Here is a 12572-nt window from a genome sequence, read left to right as displayed (position 1 = left end):
CTAGCTGAACAGAAGCCCTACAACCAGGGAGCTGAAGAAGCACATGGAGACCCATAAGAGGGGCGGAAACACAGGCGGATCGGGGCTGAATTACAAAGATGCGGCCATGGTCCCACACCCAGGTGCTGCAGGTTAAAACAGGGAGGGATATCTTGGTTGGTGGGGGTTTCCCAGAGGAGTGAGGGGTCCCAGCTCCACATCAGGCCCCCAGCCCAGGGTTCCAGTGCGGGGAAGAGAAGTCCCCACAACTTCAGGCTATAAAAACCAGCGGGCATTGGAGCTGAGGGACAAGGAGGCTGCTGGAGTCCCAGGCAGCTCCTCTTAAAGGGCTGGTGCACAGACTTACTCACACTACCTCTGAGCTCCAGTGCTCGGCAGCAGCTTGAAACCTGCGGCATTCATGGAGGAACTAACTTGCCTAGAATCAGGGAGAGAGCTGGAAGGGCAGCTTTCTCACAGACAGAAGAGCTGGCAGAGGCCATGTCTTCTTTGATGAGCCCTCTCCCCACAGAGCCAGCAGGCCCCTTCTCTAAATCTCCATCAACTTGACTCACACCTTTGGCCCCGCCCTGGTGATTCCCACCCTGCCCCTCCCTACTTGCAAGCTCATCCAAGCCATTTCCAGTGGATTTTCTATGCAAGTGGCCTCTCTAGCCTCATACTTAGGACTTTTCTAAAATCTCTCAAACAAGTAGCAGCTGGCCTCAGTGTGCCCCATACCTCTTGATAAGTGGCCCTGGGCCTGGCACTAGCGGCAGCTGCATTGGTTCATAGCTTGTCCTCTCCTGGACAACGCCAAGCCCAGCACAAGTAACAGCCATCTATGGATTGCTGTGTAGCTCATGCTGGGTGGCCCTGCGAAAGGCACAGGCAAACACTGACTTTGCACCTCCTGGGAGGCGCCAGAGACAGTGCACCTCACTGGATTACAACCCTATCACATCCACGAGTGACACACTCAAGGGGTGGACTTGGTGAACACTAAAGCTCCACTAAAGTAAATCCTGCTCCATAGGGGTGTCTCTAGCACAGCAGCTCTTTGGCTGTAGGTCCAGTTGGCCCTCACAGCCGATTGGCCTGGGGGTCAGTTCCTCCCAGTGACATCAATAGCCACCAAGGCTCAGCTACAACAGGACAGTGCACACAGTCCACACAGGGAAGCACCTAGAAGGCCCAGCTCAGGGACTGGGGAGACTAAGCCACTGGGCCCTACAGTACACCTACCACACAAAGCCACTCTACCAATTCCAGGAGACATAGCACCTCTACCTAATACAGAGAAAAAAACACCAGGAAGCGGACAAAATGTGGAGGCAAAGAAACATGTCACAAAGGAAAGAACAGAAGATATCTCCAGAAAAAGAAGCAAATGAAATGGAGCCAAGCAAGCTACTAGATGCAGAGTTCAAAACAATGGTTATAAGGATGCTCAAGGATCTTAGTAAGACTATTAAGGAAACTAATGAGATCATGAGTGACATAATAAAGTATCAGTCAGAAATGAAGCCTACACGAACTGAAATGAAGAATAATTTACAGAAAATCAACAGTAGAGTAGAGGATGCTGAGAGTCAAATCAGCAATTTGGAATATGAGGCAACAAAAAACACCCAACCAGAAGAGCAAAAACAACAAAAAAAAATCTAGAAATATGAAGACAGTACAAGGAGTCTCTGAGACAACTTCAAGTGGCCCAACATTCATATTACAGGAGTACCAGAAGGAAAAGAAAGAGAGCAAGAAATTGAAAACCTATTTGAAAAGATAATGACAGAAAACTTCCCCTATCTGGTGAAAGAAATGGAATGGACTTACAAGTCCAGGAAGCATAGAGAGTCCCAAACAAGAGGAACCCAAAGAGGCCCACACCAAGGCACATCATAATTAAAATGCCAAAGGTTAAAGACAAAAAAGAGAATCTTAAAAGTAGCAAGAGAAAAGCAGTTATTTACCTATGAGGGAGCAACCATATAACTGTCAGCTGATTTCACACAGAAACTTTGCAGACTAGAAGAGAGTGGCAAGAAATATTCAAAGTGATGAAAAGCAAGAACCTACAACCAAGATTACCCAGTAAAGTTATCATTTAAAATTGAAGGTCAGATAAAGAGCTTTACAGATAAGAAAAAGCTTAAGGAGTTCATCACCACCAAACCAGTACTACATGAAATGTTGAAGGGTCTTCTTTAAGGAGAAGCTAATGAACAAAAGAAACTGACAAACAAAATAGACCCAGAGACATTGATGCAAGCAACAGATTGTTGTATCTCAGAGAGAAGGGGGAATGGGGGTGGGGGATGGGAAGAGATTAACCAAAGAAGTTATATGCATATATACATAACCCATAGACACAGGCAATAATGGCGTAAAGGCCTGGGGAGGGGGTGGGAGTGAGGTGGAGGGGACCAATGGGGGGAAAAATGGGACACCTGTAATATTTTCAACAATAAAGATAAATTAAAAAAAAAAAAATGACTCTGTCCTTTTTGCATTTTTATGTCTTTATTATAAACTTTATCATTCAAGCTGTCATATACTAAATTTTTATAATTGAAAATACTCAAAATAATGAAATATACATACTGATGAAAAGAAAAGGCTTCACTACCATGAATATCACTAATGTTATCAGCCAATATTGACAATTTACAGTAAGGTACATGCACAGTGGCCTTTACAATTACAAAACTAATACTTTCATTAAAGCAATTAAGAAAGTTTAGTTTGTATTAATGAAACTATTCCTACACACAAGAACACAAGAGAGGGACAAGGACAGTGAGATCACCACAGAGAATTAATTACCCTGCTTAAATCCTGTGGTATGCTACTGTTTCTGGCATTTACCAGAGTTTCATAAGTAACAATATGTAATTCTGAAAAGCAAACAGGCTTTGAGATTTTATTTCTAGGTCTGTTTGACTGCTTGATCCTGTGTAAATATCAAGGATCCATTAGGAAGGAAAAAAGATGGAAAAACAGAGAGCTTTACAAAGTTGGAAAAAACTAGCTAGGTTCTTGGTTTAAAAAAAAAAAAAAAATCCTCTGATATTTTCTAAATGCTGTCCTTGACTTCTAATGACATTACAATGTGATTTCTGAAATGAGGAGTTCTCCATTAGATTTTGGAGTGACCTGGTCATTCAATTCCAGACATGGCTTTCTGTCTTCACCCAACCTCAACTAATGGCCCTACCAAGTAACAAGGAAGGCTGTGTGGTCTCTTAACACCTACTGGGCTGTTGACATTGTCAGGCATCCCATTTGCCTTCCTGCATCACCTTTGATTAAAATTAATGGCCCATTCCCAGGGCTGGGTAGCTTATTTCCAATCCATTTGTCAGCCCAAGACAGTGGTTTCATGGCCAATGTTCAGAAAGTCTGTTTGAGAACACTCTTGTGTACATCTTGAAAGGTCAGCATTTTAGATGTAAATAACCTTTTAATGACAAGACATATTTAAACTAGATATTTAAGTTAAATTTTATTAAAAGTTGACATCCTTCAACTATCCAGATTTTGAAGGATTGATGCCAGGATTCAGAACAATCTCCCATCCTTGAACTATAAAAATTTTTAAGTTAACTATTGAGATAAGAAAATACAACCTTAAAGTAATCTTACTTTAAAACTTAGAGAATCTGGAAAACAGGACTGCAGACAAACCAGACGGGAAACATTCCTATCCTCTAAATGCACTCTGACCACAAGAATGTTTAATGGAAAAGGCATTTATTATAATCAACTCAAGTGCCTGGAGCTGACGTTTCAGGTAGCCGGTGAACAGTTTTAAAAGCTGGGTTGACATTAAAAAAGAGAGATTAATATTTTATTAAAACTATCCTAGCTTGATCAACCTTTGCAGATGTTCAAATCTATTTCAGAAAGAAAAATGATTATGTTTCTGACAGCAGCTCAAAACAAAATTTCAAAGGTCACCAAGCAATCCAAATGCACACACTAATATCCCTTTAAAAGGCAGATCCTATACTCCTGTTCACTGCACCACAGCTAGTAACACAATACCTACAATCTAAATTTCATGACTTAATGTGAAAATAAAAACCCCAAATCCTCAGACCTGAACATAAATCATCAGGTGAGGTGACGGAATCTTTCCATCTTTCTTTGGAGAACTGGAAAGTGCAACTTTCTTCCCTACCCCAACCCCACTTTTCCTGTTTTCAGTAAGGATAGCTTCTTAGCTATCCTCTCTCTATATATACATATATATAGCTCTCTCTCTATATATATACATATATATAAATGTAAAGAGGTTATTCCATACATCTGAAATACTATGTGATGTATTGGCTATTTTCACCTTTATTTAGTAACTCTCACTGCCTTGTGCATCCTGGTTCAACCTCCATACTGTTTCTTTTATCCTAGATTTCCTAAGAGAGAAGGAGGGGGGAACAACTTGGCAAAGTTCACAGGAAATGACAGGATAAGAACAGGGAGCAGCATTTATGAATGAGGGGCCTTGCTCACCTGGTCCAGGTCCCAGGAGAAATTTCTATCACTGATCCCACTAGGAGATTTTTAAAGTCAACTCCATCCATTTGGACTGATTTTCTCACCCCCCGATCTTGAAAGATTCCTTACTATTAGGATCATTATCTAAACCATTGGGTATAAATTTAAAATTTGATTGACCATTTGGTGGTTCCGGGTTCCAACTCTAAGATCTAGAGGTTATGACTCAGTCATCAGCCTACACTCTTCCCTTTGGCCTTATTCTCTGTTCACTCCCTTGTCTCACTGTGCTGGACCTGTCTCCCACATATGAGGCCTGAAGCCTCTGCTCTGAGGACAGAAAGGATACTTTTCTGTTTTTTAACCTTTATCTATTGGCCCAGTCTCATCACCAACATATGCTTTGCACACATTTAATGCTCAAAAAGGATAACTGAATAAAATACAGGTGCATTTAAAAAATTTATTGACTTGAGAGAGAGACAGAGAGAAACATCGATTTGTTTCACTTATTTATGCATTCAGTGGTTGCTTCAGCCAGGGCAAAGACAAGTGCATTTTAAAGACTATTCATGTCTTCCACAAAGCTTATCTAGACTGACTAATAATTTTCTGATTTAACTCCCCATGAATCAACAACAAAGCAGAGATAACAAATCAGGCCAGGAGTTCAAGGTTTTATTTGGTAACTCTCGCTGATATCTTTCATCTTTTGTCCCAAATGTCTGTTGAGGTTCATCTTGATCATAAAGAAAGAAGTTTCATCCCTTTCCTTCATACTCACTGGAAGTTTTCCTACTTTTATTTTTGGCCAGTAGTATTTATTTAAATAACATTGGATTTATCCATTCCTGGAAGTTTGGGCAGAATGCCTCACAAATAGCAGTTTGGGCCTGGTGCTACTGTGGTGGGCAGCTCTTCAGTTACTATTGCTTTTATGGCTACTGATCTATTTAGATTTTTCATCTCTTCTGCAGTCAGTTTTGCAATTTATATTTTCCTTGAGAATCATACATTCCATCCAGGTCCTTACAGCTATTTGCACATATTTCAGCCAGGTGGTTACTTATGATTCTTTGAACTTCCCAAGTAGAAAACCAGATGTTTACGTAACATTCTGTTTTGTTCAAGAAAAAGTGATCAAGATTAAAAAAAAAAAAAAAAGGTAAGGATGATATAAATTAGAAAGGGAGGGGGAGAGTTATGGCAACGTTTCCAGCACTTTTAGTATAACTTCCCAAAATGGTTGGGGATCAACATGAAATCAATTTCCAACTCCTATGTACCTGACTTATTCCATGATTATAGTGAATGTGAAGTCATGCTCTTTCTGGTTTAAGGTGTATATTAAAAACACCCAATATATTTCCTAGCTACTGAGCTTGTTAATGGCATTGTTCAAGTGTTCACTATCAAAATTAATATAAGAATGGTCTCACCTAAAAGCAGCCTCATTAGTCTCCAGATCCACAAAACGTAGTATTTTTAGTTAATGAGAGCCTCATGAAACACTATTTCTGAGCTGGTGAAGTGTCAGAGATTACCAGTCCAACACTGATTTACACAGGGTAAAAGTGTCCTAGAGCAGTGAAGTGACCCACCAGGACCTAGCGCTCTAAAACAGCTAAAGATACAGGCAGAGTCCCAAACCACTAAGTTCTGGTTTGTCCCAACAGACCACATACCACTCTTAATTATGGCAAATATTTAAATTTTCATCATGTGCAATATTTATGAAGTGAGGAAATGTTTCTTATTTTCCTCCTATAAGATCTTGAAGCAAGGAGAGGTGATGGCCCTCTGTGGGATGTTATTTAGATGACACCAACATAAGAGAGAAACTACATAGTCTCTTGATTTCTAGATGCTCCTTTCTCCAACTGAACTGAAAAACTCAAAACAACTGCATCCACAGAGAAAACTGATGTTAAACTTTTTAGAAACAACCCAGGTTTTCACTTATTTTTTGGTTGCCAGTCCTCCCTTTAGAGGACATTTTAAAGAAGAAATAGCATGTACTTAAAGGACACTGAAAGTTTAATTTCTCTGGCCTTTTAATTACCCTCCCCTCTGAATACCCAAAATATCCAAAGCAATTAAGTACTAATTACACAATTTCTTTTTTAAAAAAGAAAAGGTTGATTTTGAGTCAGAGAACAAAACACATCTGAAACTTGTTAACATATACTTAAGAATCATAAAAGGGCATGAAGACTACCAAGAAAAAGTTTGAAGTTTTCTTGTTTGTTTTATTAAAAGGCTTTGAATTTCAGAAATACAGTTAATCCCAGAGAAATTGCGTAAAATTTCAGTTCACAACATCTGAAAACAAAAAGTAACATTCTAGCATGGCATTTTATCCATGAATTTGTCAAAAGGTTTCTAAATGCTAGGTTGAAATATGTTGTATAATTAAAAAGAATCTCTTTAACGCCTATAATATTTTTACTGAACTGGAGAAGGGCAAAAAGGACATAACACCAGTACAAACAAAAACTATACTATATATTTTCTACTCTAGTATTCTTTCTGTGTTATTTTTTCCCTCCAAACATTGTCTCATTCAATACTTGGTGCTAATAACCTTTCTATCCCATTTTTAATATTCTCTAATAGCAAGTTTCACAGCCTTTTCTACCCAACTTAAGAAGTTTGCAAAGTTTCCGTAATAAATGTTGCTGTGATATGCAGCCCATGTGCAAAGGTACACAGAAAAGATATGCATTTAATGGGGAGACCGATCGCAGAGATAAATGAAATCTTTAGAGGACCCAAAATTTCATTACAGCCATTAGTTTCAACCTCTTCCCCTAAAGCCTCTTATCAAAGCCACTAATAAGGAATACAACTGACTGCTCTGACCTTGTCCTTTACTGATGTCTTTAGGGGACAATACTAGTGAGAACTGAAGTGCCCTAAAGATAGGAGACAAATAGGAGGTCACGGAGCTGGGACAGTGCAAAGTAAGCCTGGGTAGGTTGATCCCCGCCGACTGGTGGCTGTAAAGACAGCGGACCTGAGTATCAACAAAAGTAAAATCCGTCTATATTTTACACCACAGCACTCTCGATTCTTTCGGTTTAATGCCATAAAAGAAGGGATAATTCAGCACAGCAGAGTGAAAAGAATACAGGGCAAGTTGTTGGGACAGCACTAGCTGCGAGGCAAAGTGTGGGGCCAGTTTCCTCTAAACAAAACAAGGGGACTGGATGGTCACTAGAGCCCTTTGCAACTCCCGAGTTCTGAGGAATGGCTGAATGTTAGCCTTTGTCTGCCCCAGGTCTTTCAGCTGTAGTCACTGGTGTCAGACCCTTCTGCAGGGCCAGCTCCATCTGTCTCAGAACCAAACTCAATGGAGGAGGGCACAGTCGCAGCTGAGACAAAGGGTCTCCTACACACACACACACACACACACACACACACAGAGAGAGAGAGAGAGAGAGGGAACAAACCAAGGAACCATTCCAACAATAACAGTAACAGATTTGACCCCCGTGCCTTTCGATTATAGGGAGAGAAGCCTGTACCTGGAGCTAATTTTCTGTGGGGTGAGATATTTTATTTTTCTGTCCTGTACCACACCTTTTCTGGCATTGCTGCCCCACTCTCACAATGTGATTTTGGTGGACAGCCAATATGTGACCCTCAAGCACTGGCCACAGGGGTGGACATGACCCAGACTAGCTGATCAGAGCCCTTCCTGAGATTTGTAATGGAACGAGAGAGAATCACCAACTTTTCGGTGGGATTATAACTTCTAAGGAGTAAACAAACTAGCAACTGCCAGGGATCCTCTTTATCATCTGCAAATTGAAGCCAACATTGAAAAAAGCAGAACACAAGAGGGAAAAAAGAGGAGATATTGATGACATAGTTTTTCCTTCTGGATTCTAGACACACCAGAAGCAAAATTCTCTCTTTTGGATCTCCCAGGTATACCGCTGAACCAAGAAGTTCTCCTTTTGTGTGTGTCTAATCCAGTTTGATTACATTTCTGTCACTTACAACCAAAATAGTTCCACTATATCACCAGTAGCCAGGAAAGCAGATGATCAGCAGACATGAGTGTTCTAACCAGAGCAAAGGCGAGGGAAGGGCTGTGGGCCTAGAGCAGGAAGGCTCCCACAGTGAGTGGGGCAGGGGAACCTGTCTTCAAAGTTCCAGCGAGCAGGTTGTCTTGGAGCATGTCTGTGGTTCTCTTCTCTTGGCCTCAGGGAGAGGCACACAGAAGCATATTTAATAAGGGGAGTGAGTAAAGATGGTCCCTCACCATGACAACTTCTTTAGGAAGGAAAGAACAGGAACTAAATTCCCCACATCCCAACCCTAGTATCATGTTCCTGTTACTCTGAAAACTGCGTCTGATTTTTGACCTTCAGATAGATAGTAATTTAAATGGTTGATGCCTTATGAAATACCCAACAATCTCAGTTCCCTTTACCCATACAATCATGTTTTATTTTTAGTCTCTTATTCTTTACTGCTAACACCTACATGTAAACACAATCTTAGTCCGCTCAATCCCATGTTCTCACTGCCCATCCTTCACCTGAAGTCATAATCCCGTTTGCCGCATCATAATCACTTCCCCGGCACAGCACCGTTGCTTCAGGAGGGAGAAAAAGCAGTAGGAGCAGAGGAACTCTTAGTAACAGAGATCCTAATCTCTTCCATTGAGGGACATCCTTCCCTAAGCCTATTTGGCTTTACAGAGTATTCCCTCTTGGGGTCTCCTAGAGTGGTACACAAATGCTAAAAAAGCACCCATGCAGAATCTGCTGGTTTGTCATAGGCAAGACCAAACATGGGAGGGTAAGGCAGGGATAAAGCAGAGGCCTCTTAGGTGTCACTCGGAATAATTGTTAGCTTCCAAGAACAGGGCAACATTCACCGCAAAGAATAAAATGTCTCCAGAACCATCCTATTAAGTCAAACTTAACAAGAGAGTGGCTGTGGCAGTCACTAATGAAAGTCCTTCTGACCTGGAGATACGCCAACCCTCGGAGAGGATGACCCGTTTATCTGCGGTCTTTGGTATAAGCTGTTTCATGTTTTCCCTAATGGTGCAAACAGTCTTGCTGTCTTCTCACTGTTACTATTTACCTTTTCTCTTTTGTCTTTTGTCCAGAGCTCTTCCTCCCAACATCCCCGAAAATGGGGTGGGGAGTGAGAGGGAGAGGAGATAGCAAAACATGGGTTTCCTTAAGAGATATACAAATGGAAACACCTCAATCGATAAAGTACATTTTCTAATTCACTGATACTAGAAATGGAACAAACCCTTGGCAGAGGGGATGACAGTGATCACAATGCTCATTGGCCAAGTGACAGTTTAGGAGGGTGTTTGTGCATCCAAGCCTCGGAGTGGGCAGCAGGTTCTTCAAGCTTCTGAGATTTCAAATGCAGATCAATGCATCTTGACTCTAAATTAACTATTCCTGGAAAGACGTGATATGTACTTAAACTTAACTGAACATGTTCTGAAAGGCTCCATGTTTGATTCAGCTTTTATTTATTTATTTTTTTATCCCCAATGGTGCCTGCCCATAGCAAGAACTTAGAAGATCTATATCTGCCTGCTGAACCAACAAAAGAAAGAGTGGTTGGCTTGGTAGGAAGCCAGTCAAGCTAATGAGCTCAACCAGCTGTCCCAGAAGCACATGGCGGCAGGAAGGTGCTGGTGAGGGAGCGCAGATGAATAAGGAACATTCTATCACCACTTCAGGAGCACTTTCTACATATGTAAAGGGGAGCTACTGACTGTTAGTATAATCTATACCTGTCTTTCAAAAGTTTAATGAAAGTAGGGCAACAATAGCCTTGAATGTATTTACTCTCATTATCAAGACAATCAAGTGAGTACCTGCCAAGAGGCACTAGTTACGGAACTGCTCCTTACTGGGAAGAACGTGGCAATAATGAGCATGGCCACGAGCATCCAGAGGGCAGCAAGCTTGGCATTATCTTCATACTAACTAGTGTAGTTTCTGGCATGTAGACAACACACTAAACAAAAGTTAGTTGAAAAGAATAAATGAATAAATAAACAAATGAATAGAAGAGTTACAAGAACTCTAAGAAACTGCTAGAAGTTATCTGTGTTCATTTGTTTGTAGCTTATCTCTCTATCGACCATAACTCCACAAATGCAAGGACTTCACGTGGCTATGTCTAGTGCCTAAAACAGTACCTGACTCCATATCTTATTTTTGGAATAAATGAATGAATACATGGATAAAATACATTTTTTAGTTGGAGAAACTAAAGCCATTTATTCAACTTTGACTTCTCTCAATACAATATACCTATTTTTAAATGTACAAAATGAATAAATTTACAAGATAGGATAAATCCCTATGAGTACACCCAAATCATCAAAGGTAAGGACTCTAATTTCTTTCCAGGTGTGCCTGGTTAAATCTTGTACCATAGCAGCAACTCAGTACGTGGTTATAAATCAAGGACATTTAAGAAATGATTAGGGTTAAGAAAAAGGTAATCTATTTTTATTTTCCTCTTCTCTTGTTGAAAGAGGGCAGAAAAAATATTTATTTTATAAAATGACATATAGAGCACAATAGGTGGAAATTTTTAAATGGGATAAAAAATTTCAAGGAGGTGATAATCCTTAAGAAAGACTGAGTATAAACAGTAAAAATCCTTGCCTTTTGAAAGTTAGTCCAGATTAGAAACCCAGAGAAGAAGGGAAGGAGGGAGGGAGGAAGGATGGGAGAGTGGAAGGGAGGGAGAGGCTGTATTTTTGCTTATATAAAAGAATCAAAGTAAAATTAACATGTTGGTAGTGTCTTTGCATCAAAATTCAAAGTGTATGTACACATGTAAACAAAGAAAAAATAAGATCAGATTAGTGGTCTATTTATATATCAATATTTTTCCATAGTTGGATTTAAAATGATGATCTATCTAAATTTACCTGGCATAGTACTTTAGATCTAATTAATCATTGTGAAAGGGTATTTACAAGGTAAAAAACAACAACCCATAACAATACCTCATATATGGCTTTGAATTTTGATATTTTAACCATAAATAAACATGTATTAATTCAGTACTACATGAAAATGCTTAAAATGCATAAAATAAACTAACAACTTCTTTGTATGCTGATGAGGAAATGTTTCAAAACAGGAATGAAGTTTCATGGAGTCAGCTAAACATCCTATAACTCACTTAGCATCCTCTTTGGATATGCCTCAATAAAATAATTATCTCTAGATCCTATAGCCCAGAGGAATAGATGGGACCCATCAATTTGAAGTCCCCTTTCTGAACTAGTATGTGAGTGGTAATGACTCCTGGCTATGTTTCTGCATTGCCTTTGTCAGCCACGGTCAAGCCAGTATAACACCCACAGTTCCCCGAATCAAGAGAGTCAAAAACCTGGGACTAAGTTTAGGCCACATTTAAGCCCTTGGTCTTCCATCACAGGAAGAAATCAGAGAAAAGCTAGGCTAAGCAAAGAAGTGGTGCTGAGGGCCTGACTACGCATAGCAGATGGTGCCAAGAGAGCAACCCCAAGCAGTCCTGAAACGATGACTGCTTATTTTGCGGTTTAAAACAGTAAGATAGACTTGGCCATGCTATATTGGCCCCTGAGTGATCAATGTGATCAGATAGTTCGTAACACTATGAGGACTCCCTGGTTCTAAAACATATCTCATGGTGCCTTGGGAGTCATCCATCACAACTGGTTCCGATCCACTATACATTCTATTTTTGATTAAATCTTAAAAGGAATTTCTACCTAATTTACCCGCTTTCCATAGGCTGAACATTTCAATTGTCCTTCTATATGAAAAAAGCTTGCTGCTTTTATGTACTGAAACTTAACTCCGTAATTTGAGGCCACTTTCCTAATTTATCAACTTTCTTTAACCCTAGCTAGAGAATATTTGTATCTCCCACCTCCACATTATCAACAATCTTATGACACATTCAACCCCATTCTCTAATTCATTAATAAAAATACCGAATACTACGACTCAAAACAGATTTCTTACAGGACTGCATTCAACACCCCTCTCCAACTTGATGTAAAACCATGCATTTGACTTTCCTTGGCCAACTCTCTG

The 12572-nt window shown here is 40.1% G+C and overlaps 1 protein-coding gene across 2 annotated transcripts in view; it reads right to left on the bottom strand.

The window, feature by feature from the left end:
- CDIN1 (CDAN1 interacting nuclease 1) overlaps positions 1-12572 on the bottom strand; it is a 202983-nt gene that overhangs the window by 92897 nt on the left and 97514 nt on the right. The window lies entirely within an intron of this gene.

This window comes from Miniopterus schreibersii (assembly GCF_964146895.1).
Source record: "Miniopterus schreibersii genome assembly, chromosome: 1".
Classification (NCBI taxonomy): domain Eukaryota; kingdom Metazoa; phylum Chordata; class Mammalia; order Chiroptera; family Miniopteridae; genus Miniopterus; species Miniopterus schreibersii.
The sequence above is the reverse complement of the archived record's forward strand: the minus strand, read 5'-3'. Positions and strand labels throughout refer to the sequence as shown.